Below are 14,599 nucleotides of genomic sequence, written 5' to 3'. Positions count from 1 at the left end.
CTTCCAGGAATTTCTTGGGTGGATCCCCAACCTGATGGCTGCATTTGCTAAAATGCAGATCCCCGGGCCTGGCCCTACTCGACACAGCCAGGCCTGGTCTGTGGGTCTGTCTCAACATTGCAGGTGACAGTCACTCCGCCGCCCATAGCACTTCAAAGGGTGTGCTTACTCCCTCCCACTCCACTTGGATAGTTTTGCTTTTCATCACCTTTATTTTACAGATGTGGGCACGGAGCGGGCTGGGCTGGCTCTAAGTTACACTGAGAATTGGTGGCAGACAGAGGCCCCAGTGGGCAGCTTCCCACCTCCCACTGAGGCCGCTGCCCACAAGAGCAAGCAACACAGGGCAGAGTAACGGCCGTAGTCTCTGCTGGGGGAGATGGCTACATGGCCGACCTTGGCACCCAAGGGGCATCTCTGGGCCTGTTTCTCCAATTGCAAATTGGGGCCACCCTTCACGGGGTGGTGGTCAAGATTTCACGAATTCTCACCTGTAAAGAGCTCAGCACAGGGCACAGAGTATGTGCTCAATTAATCCTCACTTGATGCTTGTGATTATTTGACCTCTGGAACCCTGGGCCTCAGAGCCGGTTTCCTGGCCCCGCCAGCGCAGGAACCATCCCGCGTGGGGACAGGATGTGGTGGGTGCACAGCGGGGAGGTGGCAGGGGCCTTGGGGCAGAGGAAAGGGAGGCGGGAAGAAGGGAGAGAAAATCCCAAAGATCCGGAAGGCCGGGAGGGACGCGAGGCCCGGGATGGAAACCGCGGCTATTTACGGCACTGCCCTGGGGCTGCGGTCGGGCTGGCGCTCGCAGCCCTGGCGTTGGAGCCCGCCGCCCCGCCCGGTGCCCTCGGCCACCGGGGCATGGCCCTGGCCGGCGTGCCCCGCCTCGCTCCGTCCACGTCCACGCAGCCCTGGCGGGGTGGCTCGGGCCCCGCAGCCAGGGAGGGAGGGGACCCTTGGCTGGCCGCTGGCAGGCGCGGGAAGGGGTGATGAGCCCCGGGCAGGCTGGACCTGGGGCGGGCGAGGTCCTTCGAGGCGGGTGCGCCTGGGAGGCGCAGGTCTGGCCGCGGGGTGGGTCGCGGCGTGGCGTCCTGGGCGCTGGGTGGGCGCTCTGGATTGCCAAAGGCTGCGGTTTGGCTAAGCTTGCGGAGCCGAGAGGAGACTGGGCGCAGGAGGAAAGGAGCTGTTTTAAAAGCGGGGAGAGAACGGAGAAGAGGGAGACGCGAGGAGCGAGGGCGGGATGCGGGCAGGAAGCTGGCGTTTCCGGAGCGCCTGCTCTGCCCCAAGTAGGTGGGTCGGTGGCCCATTTCCCCGGCCGGCCGGCGCGGGGAGGGCGCGCGCCTCGGATGCGGCCGCCAGCTACCAAGTGGCCGATGGGGATGCGAACCGCTCTGCCGCCCACCGGGTGGTTTCACCTTGAGAAACGCCAACGCGAGCGAGAGGGGCGTGGCGGGGCCGCAAGGAGGAAGTCGGGGGGCAGGAGGGGGACGCAGGAGGGCGGGGCGCCCGTGAGGGGTCGTGGCTGCCGAGTGGGGACCCTGGAGGGGAGGGGGCCGCGGTCTGGCCGACCATCTGGGTTCCACCACCCAGAGGGCGCCACAGGGGCCCCGCTTCACTCCTACGCGGCCTTTCAGCGCCCCCGCGTGGGAGCTCCTGAGCCCGATTCCCCTCCTAGAACTCGGAGTTGGCGGAGCCAGGCGGGGCCAGAGCGGGTGGTGGCCTGGGCCATCAGGACGCCGGGTGGGTAGCCTTTTGGGGGTGGGCCGCCGCGGTCCCCCCCAGAGGGTGGGATAAAGGTACCCTGGGGTGAGTGATTGGCACCATAGCCTTTGCCCCCTGTGCTGGGACCCTTCCAGCCGCAATGGCTAAGGCCTCTGAAAAAGGCAGCCGCTCCCCCATCTTTGAGGTTATATTCATGCATTTATTCAGTGATTCTGGATTTCCTGAGCACTTTACATCATGGGAGTTGCCCGGGAACAGGGATGAAAAACAGACAAGCGTTGTAACTGTTAGCACGGGTGGAAAGTGCCTGGCAGGGCATTTGGGGAGAAACAAAGAGTCCTGCCCTCACCCACGTCTGCATTGCGGGGCTCTTGTCCCGGACAGAACCCTGAGTTGGGAAAGTGGGTCTCTGCACCCAGAGTGCTAGGGGGCACACGGAGCTGCTGCCCTCTGTGCCCAGACACTGTGGGCAGATTTCTCTGCCACAGCCGTGACAGATGATCGGGCCTTGCTTTTGGCATTTCTAGCCCCTCAGTTATGCCCGGACAATCTCTGGGAGGGTCTGAAGGTATCAACCGGTTTCAGAAAGAAATTCTCTGTCCTGAGAATGATTCAAAACAGTCCCTGACCTTGCCTTTGTCACCAGGCACCTCCCCCACCATCAAAGGGCCCTGGGAGCTACTCACCCTGCCTCCCTTCTCCATCACCTTTCTCCATGTGGCCTGGACCCACCCACACCGTCCTTTTGCAATTAGGCTCTGTAGCAGTGGTTCTCAACCTCATCATTAGTAACAAAGAAACAATTTCCAGAGGATGAGGCCCAGAAATCAGGATTTTAACAAGATTCCCAGGTGATTCAAATGTGCAGCCAAGGTTGAGAGCCACTGCTCTATAGGGAAAGACTGAGTGTGCACAGTTGCGGGTATTTGCCCACATAAGGATGTAAGTCAATAGAAGGGAAGCAGAGCATAGTGGCTAAGAGTAAGCTTGCCGCGCCAGCACAGCCAGGTTCGGTGAGCCTGAGAGGGGGCGGTGAAGGACTAAGAAAAGACAGACGAGAGAAGAAAGCTGGGTCTAGGTAGGGCGCTGCCCTCTCTGATGGAGAGACAGCGCCACGGCCTTCAAGCCACGTCTCTATTTTATAGCCGGTTTCCACGCGGTTACCGAGTCAGGGCAAGGTCACAACATTCTCGTGGGTGTCGAATCTACTCAATTACACGCACCTGACCAAGCTTTGTTTACTTGCTGCGCCTCAGGCAGCCTGCATCACTCAGCCCCCTGGGAGCCCCTCTCCACAAGTAAGACGCTGGGTTCCAATTCTGAGCCCACCACTTACATCTGTGCGACCTCAGGCTTTCTGAACTTACCTCATCCAGAGGCAGGGGCAGGAACAGACTCACTTCAAAAGGCCGTTGAGACGTTTAAAGGCTGTTGAGATGATGTAGAAAAGAACTTAGGGCAGCATCTAGCACATTGTAGGCTCTTAATAGATGATAGCAATGGTTATTGCTGTTTAGTTAAACGGTAACACTCATCCATATTTTACAGGAAAGCCCAGATGAAGGAAACGCATGTTAAGCATTCCTTGATATGTTGCCATCGGCTGAGCGTTTCCCAAGGAGACACATTGGTCTCTCCATCAGACTAGGAGCTCCCTGCGGCCAAGTCTCTTAGACAAGGCTCGGGGTGCAGGAGCTTCAGGCCTGAGGGCCAAGGAAGGTGTGTGGAGCCCCTCTTCCTGGGGATTGTGGCTCTGGTCCTGCCCCTTCCCGAAATGGGGAGGCGAAGAAGTTTCTCTCCGGAGTGCTTGCTTCTCCCGGGGTCTGTGTGCAATCAAGGCACCCGGCGTCTGACCCCATCCATTAGCGCGGGAGGCGCTCTTGACAAAAACCTGCCTTCTCTTTCTGGAGTGTGGGGAAGAGTGAGCTGCTAATTGAAGTGTAATTAGAATGCACTGTCCTTGGTCTACGAAGCGGAGCTCCAGACCCCCTGTCTGCAGAACAGTGTGTTTCTCCTGACCCGAGGACTCTGGAGCCAGCCAGGCCGCGACAGCTCCCACGGGTCGGGTCGCTGGGCCGGCTGGGCTGGGCATGAGGCTCAGGATTAACTCTGCCCCCCTCTCCCTGACCATTGTCTGGAGCCCTTGAGCTGACGGAGCTCGCAGGGGAACGCTGAGTTCAGTGAGACCCTGTGCAGGCTGCTGGGACCTGGGGAGGGAAGCGACGAGGCCTCGAGTGCCAGGCTGGGTGCGTGGACTTTATCCAGCAGACACTGGGGAGTCACTGGAGGTTTTAGAACGAGGGAGTTATGTGGGGTTTCCCCTTCAAAGGTTCCCAAACCTTCTTCCCTTCAACAAGGTGATGAGGAGGAGGGGCTGGGAGTGGGGAGGCGCTGGGGATGGGGGAGCCTTTTAGGAGGTGATAGTGATAGTCTGGAGGTGACATGGCGGGCCTGGGCTGGTGGGAAGAGGGCTGTCACTGCAGAGGGTGTCAGCAGGTCTGAGAGCTGGGGGGATGGGGAGAGGGAGGCTCTGGGAAGGCAAGGAAGAGCTGGTAAGGGGTCAGTGTGGACAATCTGACAGTTTGAAGGTCTTACTGTCCAAGGGGTGGACCAGGAGGCGCTTGAAGCTCAGGGACAAGGTTATAGAGCTTAAAGGAGGTCAGTGGGCTGGGATGATGAAGTGAGAGGAGACCGAGCTATCCCAGGGAAATTGAGAATAAAAGGGTTGAAGCTGCAGATCTGAGCAGCCTCAATATTGAAGAGGCAGGTGATGAACAAGGGGGTGGGGTGAGAGCGACTGAAAAGGAGCAATGAGAAGGAGGATGCCTCAGGAGAGGGGACCAAGTGCAGACATCAGTGAGGGAGATGCTTATAACGGTACACACATAGATGGACAAACACGTATATTGTAGCGACTGGGAATAGCACTGGCAGAATTCACATGGGTGGTCGGCAGTGGTTACTTCCGAGATGGTCAGTAGGTAAAGACAGGGCTCCATCATCTATGCCAGTGGTTCTCAGCTTTCCTCATGTCGTGGTGACCCCCAATTTCATTGTTACAAATTGGACATAATTAAAGCATAGTGATTAATCATAAAAACAATATGTAATTATATATGTTTTCCGATGGTCTTAGGCAACCCCTGTGAAAGGGTCATTCAACCCCCAAAGGGGTCGCGACCCACAGGTTGAGAACCGCTGATCTATGCGATGTCCCATATTATTTGAATATTTTACAGTGAGAATATGTGCATGTACTGCTCTCGTCATTTAAAACAAGACAAGAAGTACAGTAATCTAAATGTCCATCAACATTAACAAGACAATGGATAACTCAGTTGTGACAGTGGAATATTACACAGCTGTGAACATGAATGAGTCAAGGATAAGACTCACAAAATGTGGAGCAAAAAGGGAAAGTGGCAGCAGGACACCTATCGTGTGGGTCCATCTGTGCAGAATTAAAAGCATTAAAAAGATCAATATTACAGATGGATGCATATACATGTGGTGAACGTATAAAATACTCGCAGGAATAAGTGATAAATTCAGGAGAGAGCTTACCTATGGGGGGCACGAGAAGGGGAGGGCACACAGCTCACTTCAGTTTCCTCTGTAATTGTTGCTCAGCGGGGTGGTGAGGATTCAGGTTTGCTGTACGATTATCTATGCGTTTGTATATACCTGAGATAATACATTTTGAGGGAAAAAAAAGACTAGAAGAGAAATATGAAAAACCTTGGGACAGAGGGTTTTGTTTTGTTTTTCATGATCAAGAGAAACATTATTTTTATCTATTTAGTTTGGCACTGCTCTTAGCAAAATCTTAAAAATAAATATATATTTGACAGTATTACAGATGTCCCCCAACACAGAGGGGTTTTAAGAAAGAGAAGGGTTAACAGTATGAAACCAGGCAGCAAGTCCTGCAGTGTACGAGGGGCTGGGGCAGAAGCCGTTGTCCTGGGGTAGGAGGGCACCCACCAGTGTTGTGGGCCCACAGCACAGGTTCTGCTTTCAGTTTTCCTGCTCAGCGTCCTGACAAGAGGGCCCTGAACCCCATTATCAGCCAGTGGTCCTCCCGGGGATTTCCCACGGTGATCTGTACCCCCACGGCCTCTGGGACCCATGAGGGAGCATCAAGGGTCTCACCAGGAGTCAGTGGAGTCATTGCCCCGAGAGAGACTCTTCAGGACCCAAAGGGGTGACAGTGGCCCCACCATCAGCGCTGCCGGAGGTGCAGAGGGGCCCTGAGGTGGGGAGATGGCCGCGCTGACTGACAGGAGTCAGTGAGTCTCTGGCGCCCAGGGGGCAGGTGGGCGAGGACAGTGTTGAGGCTTGAAGGTTTGAGGAGGCAAAAGCCAAACTCCAGTGCCCAGGCAAGGAGAGTGGGCGATGCCCGGGCTTGGCAGACAGCAAGCGGCTGAAAGATGCAGTGCCAAGCTGGGGAGAGGGGCTGCCAGGGCTGGAGATCAGAGGAGCGGATGGGGGAGGGCTGGGCACTGTCAGGGCTTGAAGCAGGAGGCTGCCGGGGGCAGGGAGGCAGTGGGGGGAGGGGGCGGGATCAGTGAAGCCAGGGGGTGGCCGGGAGGAAGTGGGCAGTGCCAAGGAACAACGGGAAAGAGCCAGTGCCAGCTTGGGGCTGGGAGGGTGGTGTTCAGGGGAGGGAGCTCTCTCCCTTTTTCTTCCCCCAGGTCTCACTCTGTTTTGCAACAAAAGCAGAGGCTCCTGTTGGCCGGATGTAAAACCCAAGAGTTTCAGGTTCAGAGGGCTCTCAGGGTCATCTTTTCCAACCCCCTTTTTCTACGATGGGGACAGTGATGCCCACTTGGGGGACTGGCCTTTCCAATGCTACCAGTGAGTGTAGTGACAGGACCTGGACCAAACCTGCCTGTGTGTACAGGCCTGTGCCACACCTGGGGGTGTAGCGGTGAGAGCTGGGAGGTGAGAGGGTGTCAAGAATGAAGGGCTCCAGCCCAGCTGGCGTGGCTCAGGGGTTGAGCATCAACCTATGAGCCAGGAGGTCATGGTTCGATTCCTGGTCAGGGCATATGCCTGGATGGCAGGCTTGATCCCCAGTGTGGGGCGTGCAGGAGGCAGCTGGTCAATGATTCTCTCTCATCATTGATGTTTCTCTCTCTCCTCCTCTCCCTTCCTCTCTGAAATAAAAATTTTTTTTTTTTTTAAAGAGTGAAGGACTCCAGTCTTGGCCAAGGGAGCCAGGGGTCCTGTTGGGAGACAAGGCTAAACAATCCAAACCCAGCCAGCGGTGGAAGGCTGCGTGCACCATGGAGGGCGCTCTGGGGCAGCAGTGGTGGAGCGGACCCCCTGTGAGTTGGGGCCTTTGGGGGATGCAGGGGTCCCACGGGAGCGGTCACTTTGGCAAAGCTCAGGTAAATGGGGGGCATTTGAATTCATGAATTGACTTTCAAATCAAATGCCCCACAGTACTAGCAGAGACTGTGAAAGATGAAAATATCACAAACATGGAATCATTGCTACGTGTCAATGGGGCTGACCTTGGTTACCCAGTGGTCCTAGGGGGTCAGGGTGTGGGTCTCCTGATCAGCAGAGAACCCCGAGGCCCATAGGTCTGTTGGGGAACAGAGCCAGGGGTTCGCTTAGCTCCATCAGCTGCAGCCCAGGCACAGGTACTGTAGGCCAAGGGCAGAGGTCAATGGGAAGTGCCCTGCAGAACATGGACCCCCCTCCTCGTTTTACAATGGAGCCGGCTGAGGTCGTGGGAGAAGTAGCATAATCTCCAAGGCAACCATTTTTTTCCCCTCAACATGTCATTTATTTCTAAGATGCATTTGGGGCCTTGCATGTGACTGATGAAGTGCTTGGCATTCTGGGAGGGTGTTGGCCTGAGTTAGGCCGCCCCAGAGGGCAGGGAATGCGCCTAGATGGGTGGTCAGGGGAGTGGGCCTGGCTGGGCAGAGACAAAGGGGTGGGCATCTGCCCTGCTGTCCTCTGGCCAGGGGAGGGGGCCAGTAGTGGCTGAACCTGGGGACCCTCACCACTCCGTTTGCCTGACTGCTTCGGGAGGGCAGCCCACCATGGGGGGAAGGCTGGGGTGTCCAGCAGCTCCCGGGGGCTGCAGGATGGGAGCCATTTAGCCTCCGCAGTCATTTGACCCCCATGACTCAGGCCTGGCCCTGCCCGTGGAGGGCAATGGGCCAGTCTGAGCTCATCACCACTGCCTGGAGCAGAAGTGGTAAACAAGTTCACCCTCTGCCTCCCGCCCCTGAGAGGAAGCAGGGGAGAGGGTGAGGTGGGGGCCCCAAGCATTCCACCTCCCTGGCCCAAACCATCTGCATCACGTAGCTGCGTATCATGGGTGTCCACCATGGGGCTTGCCAGGTGTGTGCTGTGGGCGATGTATGCAGAAGTGTGTTTGTCTTCCCATATGTCCTCGGGGAGCTGTGGGGCCAAGTTGGCCAGGGTTCACGGGGACCCCTTCACCCCATCCCTGGAGTCGGGGCCAACAGTCAAAGGCTGGGCCTGACGGCTGGGGTGTCCCTATGGGGTAACACCTGGTTTGACCTGTTGGATCTCGGCCTCCTGGCCTTCAGGCCTCACAGCTCAGAGCCATGTTCTAAGGGGCCCCTATGGCGTCTGGGAGCCTCTGAAAGGCTGTCGTCAAGTGTTCTGGGGCGTGTGCCAGCCTCCCTGGTCCCCATCTTCAGCATCTCCCCTCTTGCTGGAGGCCCGTGACCCCTCCTCTCCTATCTCACTCCCTCCTCCCCTCCTCTCTCCTTTCTCTTTCTCCCTCCTTTCCTTTTACACCCCTGTCCCGGTTTTCCTCCCTCTCAACACAGTGACCGGCATTGCTATTTGTAGCCACCAGGTGGCACCAGTGCCTCATGCGTCCCTCCATGCTGGGGTTACCCTCCCCGAAAGCCCTGGATGATTAACCACCTTTAACCCTTCACAACACCCACACCCTGTCCAACGCCTTCCTGAGACTTTAAACATAGAGGAAAACAAGCAGCAACATATGGGCAGGGCCAGGGTGGGGGCCAGGAGCCCCCAGCGCCCTGTGGATGCTCTGGTGCCTCCTCGGGAACATCCCGAAAGGGTGTTCAGACACAGGACAGCTTTTCCTCCTCGGCAGGCTGAGGTCCTGGTTAGCACCCCCCCCTCACACAGGAGAGACGGAACCCCAGAGAAATAGTCGCTTGCCCACGGTGGGACGGGTTCTCTTTCCCCCCTTGGTCTCTCTGTGCGTCTTCGTGTTCTGTCTCTTCTAGAATGTAGAAAAGGCGGCCCCTCTCTGCCCTCCGGGAGCCCCCAGGCTGGTGGGTAAACACAACCCCGCCCCAGGAGCCAAATGAATGGGGGAGACCGAGGTGCTGCTTCCGGGAGCCCCTACTGGTGTTGAGCCAGAGCTAGGTGAAGGTGGCCAAGGCAGGCTTCTTGGGGGGGGGGTTGTTGGGGGGCGCAGGGCAGAGCTAGGACTGAGGGGCAGTAGGCTGAGTGAGGGCAGTGCCCTCTGTGGGTGCTCTCAGGCCAGGAGCTGCTCGGTGACCCTCGTGAATGGGGAGCAGAGAGGGTGGGCGGTTTCAGCCTGGAGGCAGTGGAGGGGACCAACTCCCTACTGACCCGTCCCCCCACCCCACCCCCTCACTCTCTGTCCCCCTGGGAGGCCTGCTGTGGGCTGGGGACAGGAGGCCCAGGGTGGGGTCCCTTCCCCAGGGCCTGAGCAGGATCCTGAGCCGGCTGTGGCAGTGCCCAGGAGCCAGAGAGGAGCCGCCACCCCCCACCCCCGTGGGCCCCTCTGTAATTAGGGCTATTTTTAGGCCCCTCTTCCTTCCTATTTCAGGCCTCTGGACTGGGCCGGAGAGCGGGCTGTCCTGGGGCCGAGGGCTGGAGCCGCTAAACTGGGCCGCAGCGTGGGAGCTGCAGCCGCAGTGCAGACCACAGCCTGGGGCGGAATCCTGGCGGGGGAGGGGATCGGGGACGTGGCCAGGCTGTGGGCCGGGCCGGTGGGGGCCGGGCCTTGGCTCCTCTGACCCCTCCCTGCGCCCCTCACTGATCTGCCTCACACCGGCCCATCCCTCTGCCCTGAGCCCCCAGCCCTGCCGACCTGAGGTGGCTGGCTACCCCTGAGCCTGTATCTCCGTGCGTGTCCAAGACTGTGCAACCCCTGCACCTCCAGGAAGCGCTGCCCCCTGGGAAGCGTGTCCCACATCTTCATAATGACAACCAGCATTTACTGGGTGCTCCCTGTGTGCCAGGTACCGTCCGGGCACTTTACCTGCGCTAATTCATTTACCGGGTGCAGCAGCTCTATGACGTCAGTGCTGCTTTATCCCTATTTTGCAGATAGAAAAACTGAGGCTCCGAAGTCGCCCATTTTTCAGGGGCCAGGCTTGTTCTCACGTGGCCTGCTTCAGGGAGCACTGTGACGGGAGCCTGGGGAGGGGGATGCTGAGAGGCATGGCTTTCTTCGCCATCGACTTCCAGGCTCTGCTCCTCGGGCATGGCTCCCAGGCAGCTGCCTACCGATGATCTGTCCATCGTCTTACGGTCCAGGGCCTGTCCTGCAGGCGGAAGGGTGGGTCTTGCCCAGCTGGTTCTCGTTAGGCACAAGAAAGCTGATGAGGGGTATATTTAGCCCTGGTTTCTGGAGGAGCCAGAGGTCTTTCATCCTTGGAGGCGCTGGCCACAGTGGGACTCAGCTTGCCAACGCCAGGCTCATGGGTTGCAGGGCAGACAGGCTTCGGGGCAGGGCATGGGGTCAGGGAGGAGAAGGGGCAAATGTGATCCTGCCCATCTCTATGGCTGGCGGGTGGGCGGGGGGGGGGTGTTGATGCCAACCAGGGCAACCCAGGTCTGACAGACTGTGGGCTTGAGGGCTCCTGCAGGTACGGGAGGGCAGGCCTGGGGGAGACCTCTGCCTGCCTCCTCCTGCCCAGGCGTGGCCTGGGTCCCGCATGGCCATGGCATGGGACTGTTCTTGGGGCTCGGCCCTGGCCTGGGAGTCTGGGGACCTGTTCTTAATCACGAGGGGTAGGCAGGGGGCAGAGTTCTAAGGAAGTTAGGGGTGACCTTTCCGTTCTCTCTAAGGAGATTGACATGTTTGGGCATCGATGTTTGGAGAAGGTGGGAGGGTTGGGGGACAGATCACGCAAGAGAAAAAGAAACAGGCGCACAGCGAGGCTCCCACGTGCCGAGGGGTGCGACGTGCTGCGTCCAGGTGTGCAGGGTGCACCTGCGCCGTGTGCTGCTGGGCGGCGGGCACTCGCTGGGTGCTGTGACGGGGCCAGGGCCGGGACCGGCTCCGGTGGCCTGGTGCCGTGGCGTGACTGTGTTGTGGGATTCTGGTGGAATGCAGGCGTAGATGACCCGCGGGTGACCGTGGCGTTGCTCCGTGCTGGGGGACTAGGGCAGCGTGTGGCCCCAGCATGCTGTTTCTGGGGGACAGCCTGCGAGTGTGGTGGTAGATGAGGGCCCAGAGCTGTTTTAAACCGTACGACTGTGAGCTCGCGGGGTTGTGCGATCATCCACCTGGATGTGGCCTGTGTGTGAGACGCGGGTGAACACACGCGTGGATGCGCAGCTGGGGCCCTGGCTGTGTGTGTGTGTCACTCTGGGTGTGACGGGGTATGTGACTGCAGCTGGGCTCCCAGCCACCCACCACTGCAAGCGAGGCCTGCTCCTGCTGAGGGTCATGCCCCATTGCCCTTCCGGGGACCCCCCCCCCAAAGCCACAGGCCCTCGGAGACTGAGGGAGGGAACCCTACAAGTTGTAAGCGCCTGTCTCTCCTCTAATCCTCTCAGCCCCACTCCCTCCGACCATCCCCACAGACGGCAGGCTTCTACCTGTCCTGGGCTGGCGGCAGGGGAGAGAAGGAGGAGCCCGCCGCCTGCCCGCCGTCCCTCTGTCGTCTCTGCTCAGACAAAGAGCTCACCCTGGTCTCTGTGGGCGTCTGGGAGACGCTGGGGGGATTAGCTGCCTGCACCGCCCTCTCCCCACCTCTTGCCAGCCCACCCGGCTGGCACCAACACCTCCGAGCTCAGAGTTGGTGCCCTCATCACAGCCTGTCCAACCCCGCCCCCCCCCCCCCGTGTGTGTGTGTGTGTGTGTGTGTGTGTGTGTGTGTCCCCTGCCCCCAGCACCATGGTGGAGGCAGAGATGCAGCCCATTGAAAAGTGGATCCTGGGACCCACACCTTCCAGACACACACCTTCCACAGCTGGCCAGGTCTCCCCTGGGTCCCTCCAGCATGTGCTGGGCAGGCTGGCATCTTTGTGGGCACCCCTGTCTTTGGATGTTTTATTCCTGGCCCTTGCACTCCTCCCACACCGTTGACTGCAGCCCCGACCTTCCATTCCTTCCCTTTGCCTTCCTGAGGGAGGACGAGTCAGGCCCCTAAGCACAGAGGGCAGGTGGGAGGGAGGGGCGCCCCTCTGGTGAGGGCTCAGCCCACCCTGGAGAGGGAGGCTGTGGGTCTCATGTGGGGTAGAGGAGCTGATGGCGGAGACTTGGGCATGACAGTGGGTCTAGGTTGTTGGTTGTGTTCCTGCAGAGCCACCTGTGGCTTTGCTCCCATTCGGAAGCGTGACTAGGACGGTGAGAGTCACCGTCTCAGGCCTCAGGCTTTAAGACTCGTGCTTTGTCTTGTGCAAAACTAGAAACGATCCTCCAAGTGCCTTCATGTTTCTGCTCATTGGGTTTTCTCAGCAGAGCGGGAGGCATGGCTACTTCTCCCCTTTCAGAGGTGCTCAACTGGGGCTCCGAGAAGGTCCCCAAAGCCACACAGCTGGCGAGTAATAGATCCAGGATGGGACTCTGGCCGTGTGTGTGTGTGATTCTGGGTGTGAGGGTATGTGAACGTGCAGCCACCCGCCAGCCACCCGCCACTGCAAACAAGGCCCGCTCCTCCTGAGGGCCGCGCCCCCTTGCCCTTCCGGGATCTCTTTGGACATGACTCTGTAAGCGAACCCTCATCATTCCCATGGCTGGGTCTCTGCCGCCTCAGTTCCCGTCCCTGCCACCCCTGAAGAGGCTGATGTCTTGGGAAACTCTGGAATGGAGACAGGCCAGTGGGAGCTGGGTGAGATGACCCGGCCCCTCCCTGAGTCACACCCCATCCTTAAGCAACCAGGGCCCCATTCCATAGACAGTTCCTGTACTCCATCCTGCGCTTTGGGGGTTATGTGTGGGAACTCCCTTCTCGTCCTGCCAAATGGGTTAGCATCTGCTTTGTTCTCGAAGATCCCTCCATTTTAATCTTTTCCAGCAAAGTGTTATTCTGTAGGTTTAGTGAGGCCCGTCTCCTTCAGTTCAGTCTTTCTTTGGTGGAGGCAGTAGAGCAGCAGCCCCGTCCCTTCCGTGGGATATGCTGGGCTTCCCAGGGCCTGGAGAGGCCATGGAGGTCAGGGATCTGGCGGCTGCCTTCAGCAGAAGAGGTCAGTACGTGGAGATGGGCCTATGGAAGTGAGGGGTGCATACGTGTGGAGCAGAGGGAGAATGCCGGGTGCGTGGGTAGAGGATGCAGGTGTGGGTGGATGGATAAGTGAGCAGGTGGACATGTGGATGGGTGAGTGGGCAGTGTTTGGATGGGTGGGTGAATGGATGGGGTGAGTATCTAGGTAAGTGGATATGTGCGTGAGTGGTTGAATGGATAAACTGTAAGGTGGTTGCAGATAGATGGCTGTCTGGCTGGCTGGATGGATGCAAGGAAGGATAGACAGATGGGAGGAAGAAAGGCTAGAAGGATGAGTGGAAGGGTGGAGATGGATGAGAGAGTGGGTGAATAGGTGTGTGAGTGGATTTGTGGCAGAGATTTGGGAACCTGGAGGAGCCTTTAGAAAAGAATAGTTTGAACAACATAAACTGATGCACAAAAACAGATCCAGAGACAGAGAAGCATCGATCAGACCGTCAAACCTCAGAGGGAAGGTAGGGGAGGGTGGGGGTAAGGGGGAGAGAGCAACCAAAGGACTTATATGCAAGCATATAGGCCTAACCAATGGACACAGACAACAGGGGGGTGAGGGCATGAGTGGGGGGGATGGGGGGTAATGTGGGGATAAGGACACATATGTAATAACTTAATAAAGAAATTTTAAAAAAAGAATGGTTTTCTGGTCTCAGTTTTCTGGGTTGATGGAGAGAGACCGTGTTATGGAAAGATCTAGAAGAACTGCCTGGTTACCACCTGATTTACGTCACATTCAGAGGCTCACACCTATGAAGTCGGAGGGTCAGAGCACTTGGACATGGCTCATCGTGGGTGTCCACCTCTGACTCCTGAGCCTGCCATCGTCTTCCTCCCATGCTGGCAGGCGCAGTGTCTCCTCCTAGTCGGATCCAGAGCGCAGACTGAGAGCTGTGGTTCTCTGGCGGCTCACACCTTCCCGGGGGTTGGGGAAAAGTGACTGAGCTCTGACAACGTGGGGCTGTTCCTTCAGTTTCCCTGAGATTCAGTCAATACTGGAGGGACCCAAAGTCACAGAGACCAGCCTGGCATCTTCCAGCTGGTGTGATGCTGACAATATAGATTGACAGCAACCCACTGCCCTGACAACAGAGGGTGGACACTGGCAAAACACTCTGACCTGGTCCTCCAAACTTGAGGGGCAAATGGACGCTGTAACAGGACACGGGGAGGTGAGATGCCAGGGACAGGGTGTGCCTGGTGTGGGGAGGGATGGGGTGGGCTGTGGAATCATCTCTCTGTCCCTTCCCAGGTGCTGGGCTTATTCTTTGCTCCAAGAGGACTCTCTTTTGTCCTCCTCTTGGGGAAAATCTTCCCCCGTGGGACTGCTTTCCATGACAATTCTAGGAGTCTCTTGCATTGAGTGCCTGCTGGATGCCAAGCACCTCACATACATGATCACATTTAAGTTTCACAATATCCTT

This window comes from Myotis nattereri, assembly GCF_964212035.1.
Source record: "Myotis nattereri genome assembly, chromosome: 16".
NCBI lineage: Eukaryota > Metazoa > Chordata > Mammalia > Chiroptera > Vespertilionidae > Myotis > Myotis nattereri.
This window is presented reverse-complemented; position numbering follows the sequence as displayed.